At 44.1% G+C, this 17,019-nt stretch overlaps 1 long non-coding RNA gene across 1 annotated transcript in view; it reads right to left on the bottom strand.

Moving 5' to 3' along the window:
* Positions 1 to 6,077: 6,077 nt before the first annotated feature.
* The window catches only part of LOC120979328, a 32,302-nt gene continuing 21,360 nt past the window's right edge, over positions 6,078 to 17,019 (bottom strand). The window contains exons 2-3 of the long non-coding RNA XR_005774270.1: positions 6,286 to 6,418; positions 6,078 to 6,198 (exon numbers count right to left, since the gene is read on the bottom strand). This is a non-coding gene — a long non-coding RNA (uncharacterized LOC120979328). The remainder of the gene's footprint in view (positions 6,199 to 6,285; positions 6,419 to 17,019) is intronic.

Genomic DNA, 17,019 nt, shown 5'->3' with positions numbered 1-17,019 from the left:
AATGTCCTAAACCAAGCATAGGTCTCCTCTGCCATACTATACAATGGCACCATGTGGATGTGATATCTGATAGCTCACTCTTAATCATGATTTTCTTCTTCATCTTTGAGCATGAAGACTAAGATTATATGGGCAAATCTGCTGTGGCCACTGCTGGAAATACTGAAGCCGTGTACGATGGATGGACCCCTCCACTGGTCAGTAGGAAGTGTCTCTGTAGTTTTGGACCATCTGAGCCAAAGGGAACAAGATTTTCTATCCCACACTGGCTTCATTTACAATATCTACTCATCAAAGAGAAGAATTGTGAATACAGCTCTGGATATGATTGGAGTATAAGGGCAGAAACAGACATGGCAGCTGGCTGAGACGGGTCCTCGATATAGGCAAAAACTATTCACCCACATGTGACCATTGAGGCCAAGAACTGGCTGCAGTGGTCACATCAACCATGAGCGGTATGTGACTGCTCAACCCATAGTGGTTCAGGGTGGCCGGACCAGAGCAGCAGCCATTAAGGGGTTTTCCACCAAAAAAGCCCCAACAGTGACTTGATGCAAGTGATCCAGCTGGTGTATCTCCTGGGGAGCAGAGGATTTTGCCCAGAGAAGCTACCAGTGTATATACGTAGTATAGTCAATGCACAACCATGCAAGACATGGTCACAGAGCCAGTGCAACTCCATGCTAGGATCATGAGGCATATATTTAGAGCCTTCATTGAGCAGATTACCCCTTTAACTCAGCCATGTGGGAGGCGAGATGTACAATGCTTCTTAGATAATCTTTCTGCTGATAGCGGCTTCATCCTCTTTGTCCCGTCTTTCCCCTGCCATGGGAGGAAAGTTGTGACCCTGCAATCACACATTAGATGGTTGTCCATTACTGACGAAATTGGAGGGACTATGTAATGTGTATGGTGGTGTCCCAGCTCTCCCCTAGTGGCGCATGTCTTGGAATAGAGGAATCGTCCAGTTGGATTTCAACATGGCTGCCAGAGGGACTGGAAGTGCATGGGGGTGGTTTGGAAGGAATTGTCTGACAGCTATGTAAAGAACATGATCAGTTTAAGACTTTGGGTGTTAGAGAAGGGCCAAACTCAAGGCAGATGATCCATTTGCAGTTCCCAGTCACATTTCTGCCAAGTCTCCCCAATACTTGACCTTATGTTCTGGCTTGTGGGATAAGAAGAACCTTATATTAATGAGTCTTAACTGGCATCGAGTAAAGAAAAAATCTTTTCCTATAAGACTTAATAAGCATCTCCAAATATTTTATATTCGCTAAATGTTCCTTCTGGCAACCAAAGTAAAACCATATGTGTCCTCGTGTTTCATAACTTCTTGTAGAAGGAGATGTTTTCCCATTAAGCTCGGCTCTTCAGCCCCACATCTGCCACTTTCTGCCATAGGAATTAATTTTACAGCACTTAAAACAAAGACATAAAACCTTTACAGTTATTAGAACAAAACTGTTCAGGATTCAAAAATATAAAAAGAAAAAAGAAAAGGATGACAAACTGGAAAGATTCAGTATTTTTCTATTCTTGAGGTCATCATGTGTGAGCCTCACTGAGGTCAGGGCTCGTGCTCCGGGAGAGATGACAATTAAGTGATTAAGGGTTTAGGAAACGCTTTCATTTTGGAGAAATGATAGTAGAAGGAAACCAAGGTGGTCATTTTGGTCGCCAGTTGGCCACATTTGCGTTCTTTGGTTCAGACCTGGGTGAGACGGACGAGCGGCTACAAAAAAAAACTACGCCCACGGATGTTCACAATGTAGATGTCACATATTGTAGGAGAACTTGTGAACTCAATGAGACTATTGCTCAACTTACATAAAAAAATGTAACAATCAGATGGTTGTCACAGCCCCGCTCACCCCCAGACCTTAAAATGCTGCAATCCCTCAGTCTGCATGAAAATAAGTGCACCCCCTCTTCCTCAAGTATTCCAGTTTTATTTGATTGCTATTGGTTAGTGTTGACTCTCTTCCACCATATTGAACTGTTATACGGCTGCATAACATGCCATTATATACATGAAATTGTATAATTGTTACCTCACAATACCTCCCCACACTAAAGTGTGCCATGTAATACATACCAGGCTGTCATGTTATGCCATACGCCATCTGTGGTGACCTGTGTGGCGTAAGATGCAGGGTGTTGATGGGCACCGCATAGGCATATGTTGTAAACTGCGCTGTGCACCTGGCATAAAGGAGTTAATTGCCAGGGCCTTGGCAGAGGTCAGTGGTTTTCACGCTGTGTAGCACGTTCCCCTAGTTAATAAATAATAGTGCACCTGAGCCTTATGATCAGTGCACACAAAGACCACAAGACGTGGAGAGCAGTTTTAGAGGGAGAACCAGCTAACATGGTAACTAGCAAGTGGAGGTGGGTGATGCTCACCAATTGGCATGCCACCTCAGGGCCTAGAAAGGGTGAAAGGAACTAAGGGGAGAGTAGTCCGTAGAAAAGGATGAGGCTTTGCACTTCCTAACCTTCACATCTTGAAGCAGGAAAGGACCTGACAACCAGGACCAAGACCATCCTGCCCACTACAAGTAATACCTGTATAAATACCGCGGCCTGAGTAGATACTTGGGCAGATGAAGCTTTAGTGTGTCATATTGAGAGCGATACTACATCCTGAAGGAACGCCAGAGCAGAACGTGTGGTGTCCATCATGAGGATAGATGGCATGGACATTAGTACAGCCATTTTAATTTATGTCAACCAGGAGTAGTACTATCAGCCAGAATTTGGGTGGGTTCGGCCAAACTAGAGAGACTAAACCAGTTTCCCCATGTGAGGTTGCAACCACCAAAGTAGTTGCATCTTCTCAGTAGTCTATATCCATTAAGACTGTTGCCCCTTGTGAGAATACTGTAACCAACAAGCTCGTCACCTCAAGTGTGAACAGTAAAAGCCATTAGTCAGGTTTCATTTGTGTCCACCTGTTTCCTTTCACCATGTGGGGTTCAGACGTCCTTTCTTTGCTACAAGAAGAGGGATAAAGTGGATTAAGGTCTCAAATATGGCAGCCACCAGGTCTAGGAGTCTAGCAAAGAGGGTTGGAGCTACATGAGCAAGGACTATAAAGGGGCCCTAATTAAAATGTTTGCTTTGTGGCTCATTTTCATCTATAAATGACCCTCACCAGACCCTACAATAATGAGATTAGAGTTTGTAGAACATGTATCTGTAAGAATCTATTACTAGTCTGGTATAAGACATTTCATTTTCTAATCGTCTTCCCTCTTGGTAAATCACCAACAGAACGATAATTTTCCTCCCTCTCTGACTTCAGATGATTAGTAACTATTCTCCATGGTTACAGAACGTCAACTCCACCACCTGAAGAACAACGCGATGATGACGCTAATTACTTCATTGTTTTCATAGGAAAATCTCATTCTTCACTTCAGAGTCTCCAACTGGAAAATCCATCCGGGAGTGATTATGATGTAAATGATATGTACATTGAGTAAGCGCTCATCGTGTTCTCCCAGGCTCTTCCAGTCATCCACAACATGGGCAATCAGATCGAGGCCGGGGAAATGCACAATAATGTAGCATGACCTCACTGCCTTATGAGGAGGCTTACTTGTGGTTGTGAGTAGAGAAAAGCGAATCGACTTCAAATGAAACATTCGAAGTCGATTTGCATAAAACTTCGTTCTAATACTGTACGGGGCAGGTACCCCTTGGAACCGAACCCAGGTTCGGGAAATGTTTTTTTACAGTACAAATTTATTTATTAAGTTATTACGCGAAGTCTCGCGAGACTTCGCAAAGCAATAATTTCGGCTCACTTGAGCCAATAAATTCTAATACTGTATGGAGCTCCTGCTCCGTATCGTGATAGAACAAAGTTTTATGCGAATTGACTTCGGATGTTTCATCCGAAGTCGATTCGCTCATCCCTAGTTGTGAGGTATAGAACAGCCATGCAGAGCGATGAGCCAAAGCCAAAAGTAGTTCTGGAGAGTTGTCAGATATTAAGAATAAAGTGACCCTCCAGTGCACCAAAAATATGGTATACTGTATATAGTCTACATACCTGGTGCCCTCCATTCTGGTCCTCCATCAGATTCCTTTTAAGACGAAAACCACAGTCATGGACACAGTTCCTATATCACTGGTAAAAGCCCATTCGAGGGTAGTAGGTGGGGAGGTCAGGTCTTAGAATTTCCTACAGTGGCTGCTCAACGAAGTCTGAGATGGTGGTGGCCATCTTGATAGGAATCTGATGGTGACCATAGTGGAGGTACGGAAGGTATGTTGATTATATATGTGTCATAAATAGTAAAATTATAGGTTTGGACTAGAAGGTCCCTTGGAAGATTCAGGATATTTGAAAAGTGACTGTGGACTTTCTGGGACACAGTTGGAACAATGTGGGTCTTCACCCTTAAAGGGCCTTCACCTCATTGGAAAATCTCTTTCCTTATCTCTTATTGAACCTGATGTGATACTTTCAGTGGGCACTAAGGTCATAGTGGACCTTCCTGATGAATGTAATCAATTTTGGATAGCAAGGAATTAACACCAGATGAAAAAATCTAAAATCTGAAGGACAAAGCCAGGACCAGAACCAGCAGCAGAAAAGAGTCAGACACTAACAATCATTGATACTATGTCAAAAAGAAATTTTAATGATGAAATTAAAATCTGATGATGTCATAGAAACTATGGGGAGGACCTGGAACAAGGTCCAGTGAGTAACATTGATGATGTTCCTTCCTCAACTAACTGGTTGTTAATGTTTCCAATATTTACTTGGGTGGGAAGAAATCCTTATAGACCCTATAACCATAGATACGGGGTCGGCTTTAGATATCTCAACTTCTTCTCATAGATGAGAACTAGAAGCAACAAACCACAAAATGACGACTAAACATTCCACATTTCATAATTTTTATTTTGTGTTGTGGTCAGATTTCTGTATCTGAAGGACATTTCCTTTTTGAACGAGGTAGAAACTGTGGGATGTCTTTTTTCACTAATATATCCCAGAAGGTCTCTAGAGTGGCCCCTCCTGCTGTCAGGACGGAACGAGATGACTGAGTGCAGAAGGAAGGGGACCTGGAACGTAAATAAATAGTCACCAACCTCAAATTGAGCTTCTGTTTTCTGTGGTTTTTGATCAGCTCTGAAGAGGGCGGAACGTTTGAGCTTCTAATGAGCAATTCTGAAGTTTATGTACTAGGAGGAACATCTAATTAACTTGATTTTATGGTATTTCATATACATAGAAATGGTTCATATCCTGATACTGGAGGTCCACTCTGTCTGCATTTAAATTGCATAGATGATGGGTTTATGGCCCAAACCTTCCTTTTTGCAGCTTCCATGGAGAATATATAATGAAGACAATTGGACAACCAAAGATCGTCAAAGGGGCTTCAGAAGCTGTCAACTTGCAGACAAACGCTAATAAGAGGCATTGAAGGGCTCATATGAAGTTACTTCCTTCCCCAAAACATGTATTTGAGGCATCAAGTGTTTAGATAAAGTCTATGGCTGACCATACACATTAATGTCAGCCAAACCCACTGACTTTGGAGAAACCAGAATCTAATATGTGGTCCAGTGGGTCCCATGTAAAATGCTTGCCGTTCTGAAGTTGCGTTGATCGACCGCCCAGGAACCCAGTTATATGACGCTTCTCTTATGAAAATTCCAGCTTCTGCCATCAAGTCCTTCAACAGGTTTCCAGCTTGGGCTATGGATGGGTATCACTTCCATTGTAGATGGGGCAAGAAGTATTCCTTTCCCTGGCGTATGAGGAAACTCTTGAATCCACCCAATGTGTGCATGCGCCAGACAGGGGAATAGTTCTGACACTGTCTACAGAGGAAGTGATGTCCTGTCCAGGCCAGAAACTTGGTAAAAGAGGTGATGTTGGCGGAAGCTGGATTTTCAAGTTCACACGTTGCTTTGGTAGCAGCATTTATCTCTTACACTGAAGATGGTACATGGTGCAAAGATTTCAACAATGATGAACGGATATCCACATTTCTTCAAGAATCTGACCAGTGTCGTAACAATACTTCAAGAATTCCCAGAGTATATCAGTCACAGACGGACACCTTGTTACACTTAGCGCGGGCACAGCTGGCGGACGCTGGGTGTGCACATTCTGACTCTGCTAAACATTTTGCATAATTACTCCTTTTATTTCATTGCTTCCTGTAAAACAAAGTCAGTTTATAAGAGCAAGGTGATGGAATTTACTGGAAATATTAGTTTATGGATCGCTGGGGCGCAGTCACTAACCGGCACGTGGAACGCACTCATGATTGGTAAAAAATCTATTGATGATACTGTTGAACAGCACATGGAGCCATAGCAGGAAAGGGAATAAGCCGGGCCCTCTTTGATGTCAATGCTGCTATCAGGAGGAGGGAGCCTGTAAGAAATACAGGTTTTGGAAATAATATATGCATTATATTGCATTATATTTTATAGATTATGAGGGCTTTATTTGTGTGAAACAGAGACGGGTAGGTGACTGCACGTGTGTATACTTCATTTGTATGTATCTAGCTCCTGTCTTACTCTGATTCTCACAGATAAAGGTCCTGGAATATCCTGTATCTCTTACATATGCTGATTGATAGAGAACAAAAGGCACCCAAAATGTGTGAATAGACACCCTACTCATACGGGCAGGAACCTAGTGGTAGCTGCTTCTATGTCAGTCTATGTATGTATGTGATAGAAAATAATCTTATGTAGCACTTTATCTTTTCCTTAGGTACCCTTAGAGCAGACCCTAAGCACAAGCCGAGGGCGGCTTGGTTTTAAGTAAGGTGGTATGTAACACCCCAGAGTGGTGTTACCACTTCTGCACCCTACTACTATCTCTGATAGGCCCCGGCATGAAGTACAGTGAGAATGCTGGGCCCCATCAGAGCGCTCTTCAAACTTGAGGGGGCGCAGGAGGCAGGGGGAGCACAGAGGCAAGGAAGGCGCACTCACCCGGTAGTTCTTGTTACTGCCGGGCTGTTACTTTTCAGAGTGAAGCAGGGCGACCTCTCCGATCCCTGCTTCACTGTTCTTATGAGCTCAGGCGCTCCCCCTGCTGGGCGCACATCACGCTGCTGACTGTGGGAGGAGCGCTGAAAGCACGGGATTCAGCCTCCAGCACAGCCAGCAGCATGATGTGAGTGTGGGAGCGGGTCATCAGGGAAGAGGGTAAGTATATGTTGTTTTTTTTTACATAAAGCTGCAGATTGGAGGCAAAAGAGGGGAAACAACTGGAGTGAGGAGGCACAAAAGTGGGCATCTTTACTGAGGGGGCTGCCTAATCTAGAATAACTACTGTGAGGGGGCACATACGTGGGCATAACTACTGTGAGGGGGCACATATGTGGGCATAACTACTGTGAGGGGGGACATATGTGGCCATAACTACTGTGAGGAGGCACATATCTGGCATAACTACTGTGAGGGAGGCACATATCTGGACATAACTACTGTGAGGGGGCACATATCTGGCATAACTACTGTGAGGGAGTCACATATCTGGCCATAACCACTGTGAGGGGTCACATATCTGGGCATAACTACTGTGAGAGAGGCACATATCTGGCATAACTACTGTGAGGAGGCACATATCTGGCCATAACCACTGTGAGGGGGCACGTATCTGGGCATAACTACTGTGAGGGGGCACATATGTGTCATAACTACTGTGAGGGAATCACATATCTGGCCATAACCACTGTAAGGGGTCACATATCTGGGTATAAATACTGTGAGGGGGCACATATCTGGCATAACCACTGTGAGGGGGCACATATCTGGCATAACTACTGTGAGGGAGGCACATATCTGGACATAACTACTGTGAGGGGGCACATATCTGGCATAACTACTGTGAGGGAGGCACATATTTGGACATAACTACTGTGAGGGGGCACATATGTGGGCATACCTACTGTGAGGGGGCACATATGTGTCATAACTACTGTGAGGGAATCACATATCTGGCCATAACCACTGAGAGGGGTCACATATCTGGGTATAACTACTGTGAGGTGGCACATATCTGGCATAACTACTGTGAGGGGGCACATATCTGGCATAACTATTGTAAGGGGGGACATATCTGGCCATAACCCCTGTGAGGGGGGCACATATCTGGCATAACTACTTTGAGGGGGCACGTATCTGGGCATAACTACTGTGAGGCGGCACATTGTGTCATAACCACTGTAAGGGGTCACATATCTGGGTATAAATACTGTGAGGGGGCACATATCTGGCATAACTACTGTGAGGGGGCACATATCTGGCATAACTACTGTGAGGGGGCACATATCTGGCATAACTATTGTGAGGGGGGACATATCTGGCCATAAGCCCTGGGAGGGGCGCACATGTCTGGCATAACCACTGTGAGGGGCACATATCTGGCATAACTACTGTGAGGGGGCACATATCTGGCATAACCACTGTGAGGGGCACATATCTGGCATAACCACTGTGAGGGGCACATATCTGGCATAACCACTGTGAGGGGCACATATCTGGCATAACTACTGTGAGGGAGGCACATATCTGGGCATAACTATTGTGAGGAGGCACATATCTGGGCATAACTACAGTGAGGGGGCACTAAAGTAGGTTGACCAAGATTCAGTTTCTGGGCAGGCCCATGGACTCTCAGATGACCAATATTGGGCGTTGGCAAGGATGGTGGTTGAGAGCTTTCAAGTAATAAAAGATCCATGCTTTGGGGTATATGGGGGAAGCTGGGGGGAAGCTCGAGGAGGAGGCTGGGAGGAAGAGAGGACTGGAGAGGAGAAGACAAGGATTGAAGGCCCATGTGTGGTAACTATAAACTGTAAGGAATTGTAATGTTGAGTTAAAGGGGTTCTGCATTTTTCTTAAACTGATGATCTATCCTCTGGATAGATCATCAGCATCTGATTGGCGGGGGTCCCAAACCCGGGACCCCTGCCGATCAGCTGTTTGAGAAGGCAGCGGCGCTGGCCATAGCGCCCCGGCCTTCTCGCTGTTTACCGCAGGCCCATTGACGTCACGACTAGTATCAATGGCCTGGGAGCGGCTAAGCTCACAAGCCCACATGGTGTACACTCCACCATCATCCTTGCTGGAGGTGATCTCTAGAAAGGCCTGCTGCAGGTGTCTGCTCTAGCTGGTGAGGAGTGCCTGCTTCAGCCATTAGGGGGCAGGCACTTAGGAGAGTGTCCCCTGCACGAAAGTGGCATGCCATGAGCTGCACATTTCCTAGCCGAGAGTTACGAACCTTGTCCAGAGTGCGGGGATATAGACATAGAAGGACATATTCCACATCCAGAATGAGAAGAAAGCATTTCCAGCCCAGAGAATGTCCTTGATTGGGATATAGACAGTGGTCACCACGACTGCTGTGAAAAGTAGGTGGCCGTGGGTGAAAATGGCAACTCCAATGATGGCTGCAGTGATCTAAGTGGTCCTGCAACAAGGTGACTGTGTCCGCTTAAGAAGAGGCAGTGGAAAAATGGTTAGAAGATGAGCCAATGACTTGGTCAATGCATCAGTCACCTGGAAACACAGTAAAAGTAGGTGGAGTAATAGCCCAGGTTAGTGTGAAGGCTGCAATGTAAATGGAGATCCTTAGCTGGACACCTGGTGACGGAAAGCCACCCGTAGCAGGGAGGTCCTCTCCAGTATAAGAGCTGTACAGTATGGATTGTAAGTAGTTAAAGGTAACAATATTCACAGAGACAGTTGTGAAATTGACCACATCAGGGGTGAAGTCTGCAGTTACATAACGCCACGTACTGTTTTCTGTAACGTCCAGCACTGAGCGTGCACTCTTGGCGTAGCAGAGCTGAAATACTGAACAGCGCCCAAGGATCTATCAGCAGTCTGAGCCTCGTACATTATTTCCAAACTCAAAACTCTATTTTTAATCTCTGACTTCATGACCTCGCTCCCGAGAAAGAGAAATATTCCAGGTTATTGGACCATACACAACACTAGACAGAGTGAGGGTTTATACAAAAACAGTATGAGGAGGGGGTTCATGACTGAGGTGTCGGGTTTTATTATAGAAGGTGACAGGAAAAAGTGGGGACAATGTAACAGAAATGTTGCAAGGTGTGAGTGGAGGACTTGCCCATGACAACCAATCAGATTCCAGCTCTCACTCTTCAGAAAGCCGTAACCTGGTTGTTTGTGATTAGCAACTGCTCCTCTTTTCCCTTACATTATTTGTCTAATGGTAAGACTCGAATCGGGCAACACATGGTAACGATGTTTCGGAAAACCTTTTTAAGGGGAATGTCTCCTCAAAAAATAACCTATCATAATCTTATATCAAGTTTTTATTTTTATTTTCCTTTTAATTTTTCCATGTCACTATTTGTATGAAAAAGAAATTCTGAAATCTTGCAGTTTTCACATAATCAGCTGACACTTCCTGTTCTGTAGAGATCACTTCTCAGCAGTTGTTTCATTATTGTCGCAAGCAGATTACAATGACTGTTAACACCTATATCTATGTAACATAGTATCCATGGATGGTCACCATTCTCATTCTCCCCCTCCCTGCACAATGTCCCCTGCACAGGTCACAGGGCATGCCCACAACACTCTCCCATAGAAGTCACTAAGTCATCTCCATACTATAGGTTGTGAAACAAATGTCTGAATGCTGTTAACGGCTGCCCCCATAATCATGTACAGAAAATAGAATAAAAAAATCTATCAGCAGAAAAATAGAAAGAGATTACAAAAAATAATATTTATTGGTATCTGGTTATGATACATTCCCTTTAAATCGTCAGATTACATTAGTGCATTGATATGGTATGAACTTCGTGTAACGCGTTTCAGCTCTCCCAAGCTAATAGCATTATAGCATAAACCCACAGTAACACGTGTTGGCCCCTTCTGAGCCATTCTTAAAGGTTAACTGTCATGTTTTCATTAAAAAAATAACAATTTTAGCATATGTTACTGCAGCAGCATTATGCATAAAACAATCTTTAGTTTCTTCACATTCCACTGTTTTCCTAGAGTTTTTTCCCTTAGTTACGGCTGTTTAAACATTTACAATTTGAGGACCTTCTCAAGATGGCTCCTCTGCCAGTTCTTTGAGGCCAAAACTGCTTTCCCTCACTTTCCATACACACTTTCTGTAGCCAGCAGCTCCCTGCGAGCCAATCAGATTGGATTACTCTGAAGCCTAATGCAGGCATGCAGTGTGAAGGACCGCCCCTCTGTCTTCTGTTTACATTTAGTTGGGAGACAGATGAGCCATAGTAATGGTCTTTTAAGGGAGCAGTAGAAAGGGACAGAGGACATTAATGAAAGCTGTTATTATAAGGTAATTCCAGATCATCATTGACAAACTAACTCAGGTATACTTGCCTAGCTCTAATAAAATAGCAAATAAATATTTTTTTTACAGTTACCCTTTAAATGGATAGTACTGCCAAAAGTGTCTATCTATCAGCAGTTGGCGCCATTGACTTTGAATGGTGTGGCCGTCACATGCTCAATCACTGCTCTCTTCTAATTCCTCAGATTCTTACAGTTTGGCAGATTTAGGGACAGATGTTTCCTGTTCTGGTGATTGATAGACATCCCAGCAGTGGTAACATCACTGATCTATCATTTATCAGTGTCACCTATCCAGGAACATTGTCAAATATACCTGAACCCCAATGGAAACATGAAAAACTGCGTTATAAGTCTAGAGAATCCATTGAGGAATGAGATCCATGATACTAGTGTGAACACAGCCCATCACGTTTCAATTCTCCTGTTTTTCTCAAAATTCACCCAATAACAACTTGGACAGAATAATAAGGGATTAATCGGGCAGATCTCATGAATGCGCCCCCTCCCCTCCTTGAAGTACAGATTCAGCCGAGCTAAACTTGATGGTTAACGGTGTAACGGATCTCCTAGCACCCCGACCGGGTACCTCCGTCGATGGATGCTCCTAGTGCTTCCCGAGGACTCCAAGCACTCCACTTGACACCGTAAGCACTGCCGACCCCACAAACCGCCGCAGCTTGGTTAGGCTCTCGCCATCTTCTACCCACCCCGGACCTACGACATGGCTTCCAGGTTCCAGTGGGTGAACCTCTCTTCCTTCGGAGAGCGATGCAGGAACAGCTCTTACAAGAGCCAGGGATTATACTCTGGAGAGTATAATGATTATAGCAATCCCCAGAGTGTAGTTCTCCAATTCCCCGAACACGAGCCCAGACTTCATGAAGTGAAGGGTAGAACAGGACACTTTAATGGAGCAACATGTCAGCCTTTTATGCAGGTCTCCAGTAAGCGACACTCCCCATGGGGACATTGTGGAAGACTGAGACAGTTTCTTACATAAACCAATCACATGCAGTTACAGTCAGAAAACACACACATGTGATACAAATAACCAACACAATGGGATAACGTAATCACTCACAGGCAGAAACTACCCATTTTTCCCTTTGTAGTATAATGAGCCCGGGGGGGGGGGGGGGGGGGTCTCCATAGTTCTGGGTCCATAGTCCATAGGAAGGAGGCTAGCCCTCAAGCCTCTCCAGCAGCCCTAGTGACGGTTCAGTCCATCACAAATGGGTTAAGTAAAAAAATGTCACAAAAAGGTTAACTAACTCTTTCAAATTGATTTATCATCAAGTATAGCTACAGATGGAGGAGCATCAGCTCTCAGGACAATGACTAATAAGTCTGTATAACAAATGCAAAAAAAGGACAGCGACTACACCCACCGTTCGGCTATAGATATGAGGTGCTCAACTCTATAGGCCTCACCCTAATTGTATTTTAGAGTCATTTAGTAGTACTTCTTTATCAAAACTATATTATCCTTTATCTGGGTCAATCGATCTCTCCATGTGTTCCCCTATGTAGAGAGTGCCCCTCATATGCCCCTTTTCTTCAAAGTCTGTATAACAATTACATGAGAAAGTGTGTGTTGTGTGTACATGATAATGAGATACAATGTAACAACACACTGACAATGAAAGGGAGAAAGTAACAAATGTATGTGAGATCCGTCTATCTATCTAACTATCTTCTATATACAGTATATTACTGATATCTACCTTCCCTATGTATGTTGCGGTTTATGTTAAGCCTTTTTCTTCACAAACCCCAAAATAATAGATGTGACAGGATATATATAACTAGCTTTAGGACTTACTGACCATAAGGGGGACTGTTGGATGTTGTCAGTAGTGGAGGCCAACCGTGGGCCCTCTTTTTTCCAGATATATAGATTATCTAATAATGATATATAGATATTTTTGTTTCTATATATATTTTGCATTAAACACAAAGTTGGAGCTTCTTGAATAAAATGCCTCAATGGCCAAATATTCTGCTTTGCAAGCCATAAAAATAGTAGTAGTGACCTTCCAGCGCGGCTCGTCGTGGAGTAGGTGCCGTCCTGTTTACAGCAGAAAGGAGTCCTTACAGGAAGACGGGGCCACAGTTTAGATAAATGAATCCTTTTCCAGTTTGATATTTCCAAAATAAAAGATTCCAAGATAAAATCTGACAAGTTCTCACCATTGGTCTCTCCGGGGAGAGGAAGAGTCGAGTCAGGGAGTATCTACAGATGACGCACGGGATGTTCCGCACACAACCGCGCTCCACAACTTCAACTTGAACTTCTGCAACTTTATGACTGATTTATGGCATTATGTCAGTGGAATCACTCAGATTATCAGTATCTATTGTGCTCTTGAAGGTGCAGAGATATAGAGCCGGGGGGTTATTTTTAAATAACACAAAAAAGGATAAAAAGGAAATGTCATAATCCAGAAAGTCACATTTCTGAATGAAAGAAATGTTATTTTAGTGGTTCTATCACTAGATATCGTCATATTTATTATTAATACTATCATTATTATCATTACTCTTTATTACTATTATCATGTTGGTGGTGATTTTAAGAACAGGAAAAAAATAATTATATATTAACAGACATGCATAAGAGCAATGAGATTTCAGTAGCAAATGCACCACAAAAAGTGGCCAGGTAATGTGCACCCGTTTTAGTTTTTTGTGCAAACTTTTATCGAGTTTTCAAAAGTGTCTAGAAAAGAGAAATGAATAACATACATCATAAACTTCGCCAGATTTTCGTAAAGGGGTCTCACAGACATTCATGGCCTATCAGGATAGGTGCAGATGCAGGTTCCACCTCACTCGGCCCTATTCTGCAGGCGGCGGCCTCCAGCCGAGTTTACTTCGCTGCGCTGCTCTGTTTCTGGAACTTCCATAGAAGTGAAAAGAATGTAGCACATGGAGCTCGGCTGTTCCTGCAAATCTGCCCCTCTCTCACAGCCTGATAGAGGCAGCGAATGGGGCAAGGTGAGGCTGGCTGGGGCAGTTGATCTAAGTCTAGAGGTAGGTGCAGGTCCCAGAGGTGGGACATGCCTCTATCAGACACTTGTGACAAATCAAAGTGTATGAGAAGAGAATACCCCTTTAATGCCTCGCAATTTGCTGTCTCCAATGCACAGGCACCATCCGTGCGGCTGCCGCAGACGGATCCAGACCCATTCAAGTTGGTCTGTCCGCACCGCAAAAAAAAAGAACATGTACTATTTTTTGTGGTGCGGAGGCACGGAGAGAAATCCCACAGAAGCACTCCATAGTGTTTCCGTCGGGTTCCGTATCTCCGTTCCGCACCGCACCTTTTGGATTGCGGACCCATTCAAGTGAATAGGTCCGCATCCATAATTCGGTGCATAAATGGCCGGGGCCCGTATATTGCGGTTGCGCTGTTTGCAGGCTGCAATAGGGGCACGGCCGAGCCGTATACATGAGGCCTAAGGCTAAGTTCACACTTCAGTTATTTGGTCAGTTATTTCCAGCAGTTATTGTGAACCAAAGCCAGTAGAGAAGCCTCCACAGAGAAAGATCAGCACCGGTTCTGTGTTCTTGACCCACACCTGGATTTGGCTCACAATCACTGATGGAAATAACTGACCAAATAACTGAAGTCTGAACTTAGCCTTAAAGGGGTATTCCCATCTCAGACAATGGGGGCATATCGCTAGGATATGCTCCCATTGTCTGATAGGTGCGGGTCCCACCGCTACAACGAGAACGAAGCGGGGAGCGCTGTAGCTGGAGGGCCCAGATTTCCCGGGGTCCGTCCACAACCAAGCGCTGCTCCCATAGAATTGTCTCATCTGAAACAATTTTGCTAGGATATGCCACCAATGTCAGATAGGTGTGGGTCCCACCTCTGCAGAATGAGATCCTGAAGTGAGCTGAGAGCAGCCTCGCATGTGCGGACACCCTCCATTCATTTCTACAGGACTGCCGAAAACAGCTAAGCACTGGTTCAGCTATTTCTACAAGCCCCATAGAAGTGAAAGGAGCGGTGGCAGCAATTGCATAGTGCGCCCTCCATTCATTTCTATGGGACTTCTGAAAAGCATGCAGCATTTGCACTTTGCGCTCTCCTTCACTTTCGTAGGCACGTTTAAGACCTCTGAGACCTGCACCTTTTAAGACCTCTGAGACCTGCACCTATCTGATTTCCCGAATGAAACAACCCCTTTAAGGCATCCTATGATGGTATTAGTAAATCTCCTGCTCTCCTTCAGATTCTCCAGCAACAGCCATGATCCCAAGTGTCCACAAATCTTCAGATAGAGGGAGGCCCTTTGGGACTGGGACTCATCCTCATATCTGCTATGTTACACTCCCCTAAAGGGTTAACCCTGCCAGTCTTTCCACAATGGCTATTCTTTTATATCATTTAATTGGGCCTCCTTTGAAGATTATGAAACAAGGCAACGCGGCATTCGACTTCATTAAGAGGAACCTCGCCCGCGCTGCCAGCATCAATTTGTTGGGGCCTTCAGCGGGGGATTCTGCACAAACATATTAGATGTTTATGCTTTGCTGCATTGAATTGTTTCTCCGTTTTCCCGGAGCCCCTCATATGGAGAAGGTCGCTTTTAATGATTTTATTAAAAAAGGAATTAAAGGTCAAAAGGCCTCGTTCCAAGAGCCCTTCATTTCCTGCTCAGGCTCCAATTAATGTTCATAAAATTGCTCAGAGCAAGACAAGAAAGCCGCAGTTAAGTCGGTGCCTATCAGAGCCAGCGTGTCCGCGTCCCATCACACAGTCTGAGCAGATTAGACCTGAGCTGCTTATAATATCTCATAAACAAGCATCGATATTAAATCCACATCTGACTCGTGTTTTTATAGGAGGTTGATACAAATATCCAATTGAAGGGGGGGGGCATTTATTTACTTTGTTGTAGAAATAGGGCAAGTTTAATATGAACTTTTTGCAGTCTCCTCATGCTGCCAGTTTTCAGTTTGGGGGTGTGGCTTATTGTGCAACATTTTATTTATTTTGCAACATTTCTTTCCAACAGCAGTTACCGAGACCACAATGTAGCAACCGAAATGTCCATACATCCATGCAAATTAAAAATAGAATCGGTTTTGACATTTGACACTTTGTATTACTTTGTCCCATTGTATTTTCACTGGCGCAGGATGTTTTCAAGGGTAGAAACATTCTGCAAACACAGTAATACTTTATAAAAAGTGTTATCCCACCATAAAGACTGGATATGCCTCAAGTAGTCAATGTCCCTTCGACAAACTTTGCATAAATCAAAATTACAAGCGAATATAAGAAACTCTGTAATATATGTTATCAAGGAAAATGCCTCTTTCTCCACTTATGAGCCATGTCTTCTCTTCTCTCGGTGCCTCCTGCACTGATCACTCACCCTTAAATTCCCTGCTATAATCCATCTTGAGAGAAGAGAGGTATTATCAGCTCACTGAGGGATCAGGTTACACCTGCTGCCCATAGTTTCTATGGAGAGGATGTTGCAGTGAAACTGAAAGCTGTAGAAGACAAACTGCAGAAAAGTTTTAATAAACACCAATTGGAAAATTATTTCTAGCCCAGGATAAGTAGAATGCAAAAAATAAAAAAATGTCCCAACAGTATACATTGCCTTTAAGTGGTAGGCAATTAAG

Source organism: Bufo bufo, chromosome 9 (genome assembly GCF_905171765.1).
Source record: "Bufo bufo chromosome 9, aBufBuf1.1, whole genome shotgun sequence".
NCBI classification, from domain to species: Eukaryota; Metazoa; Chordata; class Amphibia; order Anura; family Bufonidae; genus Bufo; species Bufo bufo.
The sequence above is the reverse complement of the archived record's forward strand: the minus strand, read 5'-3'. Positions and strand labels throughout refer to the sequence as shown.